Consider the following 3,120-nt stretch of genomic DNA (forward strand, 5'->3'; position numbering starts at 1 on the left):
CTGTACAACCATCTATCCATCTACCTACCCATCTGTACACCCATCTATCTACCTACCTACCCATCTGTATACCCATCTATCTAACTACCTACCCATCTATGCACCCATCTAACTACCTACCTACCCATCTGTACTCCCATCTATCTACCTACTTACCCATCTGTAAACCTATATATCTATCTACCTACCCATGTGTACACCCATCTACCTACATACCTACCTACCTACCTACCCATCTATCTACCTACCTACTCATCTGCACACCTAACTATCTACCTACCCATCTGTACACCCATCTACCTACACATCTGTACACCCATCTATCTACCTACACATCTGTACAACCATCTATCTATCTACCTGCCAATCTATACACCCATCTATATACCTACGTACCCACCTGTACACCCATCTATCTAACTACCTACCCATCTATCTACCTACCTACCTATCTGTAAACCTATATATCTATCTACCTACCCATGTGTACACCCATCTACCTACTTACCTATCTATCTACCTACCTACTCATCTGTACACCTAACTATCTACCTACCCACCCATCTGTACACCCATCTACCTACCTACCTACACATCTGTACACCCTTCTACCTACCTAACCGTCTGTACAACCATATATCTATCTACCTGCCCATCTATACACCCATCTATCTACCTACCTACCCATCTGTACACCCATCTACCTACCTACCTACCTACCCATCTGTACACCCTTCTATCTACCTACCTACATACCTACCTACCCATCTGTATACCCATCTTTCTAACTACCTACCCATCTGTACACCCATCTACCTACCTAACCATCTGTACAACCATCTATCTACCTACCTACCCATCGGTACACCCATCTATCTATCTACCTACCTACCCATCTGTACACCCATCTATCTATCTACCTACCTACCCATCTGTACACCCATCTACCTACCTAACCATCTGTACACCCATCTATCTATCTACCTACCTCCCCATCTGTACACCCATCTACCTACCTAACCATATATACACCCATCTATCTACCTACCTACCCATCTGTACACCCATCTATCTACCTACCTACCCATCTGTACACCCATCTACCTACCTAACCATATATACACCCATCTATCTACTTACCTACCCATCTGTACACCCTTCTATCTATCTACCTACCTACCTACGTACCTACCTACCCATCTGTGTACCCATCTATCTACCTACCTACCCATCTGTACACCTATCTATCTATCTATCTATCTATCTATCTATCTATCTATCTATCTATCTATCTATCTATCTATCTATCTATCTATCTATCTATCTCCTACCCATATATCTTTCACCTATATATCTACCTACCCATCTATCTACCACCTAACTATCTACCTACCATCTATCTCCCACCTAACTATCTACCTACCATCTATCTCCCACCTATATATCTACCTACCCATCTATCTCCCACCTAACTATCTACCTACCATCTATCTCCCACCTATATATCTACCTACCCATCTATCTCCCACCTATATATCTACCTACCCATCTATCTCCCACCTACCTGTCTACCTACCCATCTATCTCCCACCTATATATCTACCTACCAATCTATCGCCTATCTATCTATCAATCACCTATATATTTACCTACCCGTCTGCTTCCATATCCATCCATCTCCCACCTATCTGTCTACCTATCCATCTATCTACCACTTAACATCTACCTACCCATCTATCTACCACCTATATACCTACCCATCTATCTCCCACCTATCTATCTACCTACCCATCTATCTACAACCTATATATCTACCTAATATCTACCTTCAACCTATATATCTACCTACCCATCTATCTCCCACTTATCTATCTACCCACCCGTCTATCTCTCTCTATCTACCTATCCATCTATCTGCCACCTATATATCTACCTACCCATCTATCTACCACCTATATATCTACCTACCATCTATCTACCACCTATATATCTACCTACCCATCTATCTCCCACATATATATCTACCTACCCATCTATCTTCACCCTTTATATCTACCTACCCATCTATCTCCCACCTATCTATTTACCCACCCGTCTATCTACCTATCCATCTATCTACCACCTATACCACCTATATTCCCATCTATCTACCACTTAACTATCTACCTACCCATCTATCTACCACCTATATATCTACCTGCCCATCTATCTATCTATCTATCTATCACCTATATATTTACCTACCCATCTGCTTCCATATCTGTCTGCCACGTATCTATCTACCTACCCATCTATCTACCACATATATATCTTCCTACCCATCTATCTCCCACCTATCTATTTACCCACCTGTCTATATCTCTCTCTATCTACCTATCCATCTATCTACCACTTAACATCTACCTTCCCATCTATCTACCACCTATACCACCTATATACCCATCTATCTACCACTTATCTATCTACCTACCCATCTATCTACCAACTTTATATCTACCCAACTTCTTTATCTACCACCTATATATCTAACTACCCATCTATCCCCTATCTATCTATCACCTATATATTTACCTACCCATCTGCTTCCATATCTATCTATCTCCAACCTCTCTATCTACCTACCCATCTATCTTCCACCTATCTATCTACCCACCCATCTATCTACCACCTATATATCTACCTACCTACCCATCTTTCTTTACCCTATATATCTACCTACCCATCTACCACCTAACTGTCTACCTACCCATCTATCTCCCACCTATACATCTACATACCCATCTATGTACCACCTACATATGTTTCTGGACATTACCTATTTACCACCGATATATCTACCTACCCATCTATCTCCCACCTATCTATCTACCCACCCATCTATCTACCCACCCGTCTATCTCTCTATATCTACCTACCCATCTATCTACCACTTATCATCTACCTACCCGTCTATCTACCACCTATACCACCTATATACCCGTCTATCCACCACCTATCTATCTGTGTATTTGTTTATCTGGCGTAACTGCCAGTTTAAGATGAAGGCTGATGATGGAGGGTTTCAGCCTCATCACTGGTGGAATCAGCAGTTTATCGTCAAGGCTGATGTTATAGGTTTTC

The 3,120-nt window shown here is 41.7% G+C and overlaps 1 long non-coding RNA gene across 1 annotated transcript; it reads right to left on the reverse strand.

Moving 5' to 3' along the window:
• Nucleotides 1–433: 433 nt before the first annotated feature.
• Nucleotides 434–2,095, reverse strand: LOC125804760 (uncharacterized). The gene is made up of 3 exons (XR_007440936.1): nt 1,530–2,095; nt 1,173–1,407; nt 434–744 (listed from the first exon to the last, which is right to left on the reverse strand). It is a non-coding gene; the product is annotated as an uncharacterized LOC125804760 (long non-coding RNA).
• Between the last annotated feature and the right edge of the window lie 1,025 nt (nt 2,096–3,120).

This window comes from Astyanax mexicanus, chromosome 10 (assembly GCF_023375975.1).
Source record: "Astyanax mexicanus isolate ESR-SI-001 chromosome 10, AstMex3_surface, whole genome shotgun sequence".
NCBI lineage: Eukaryota > Metazoa > Chordata > Actinopteri > Characiformes > Acestrorhamphidae > Astyanax > Astyanax mexicanus.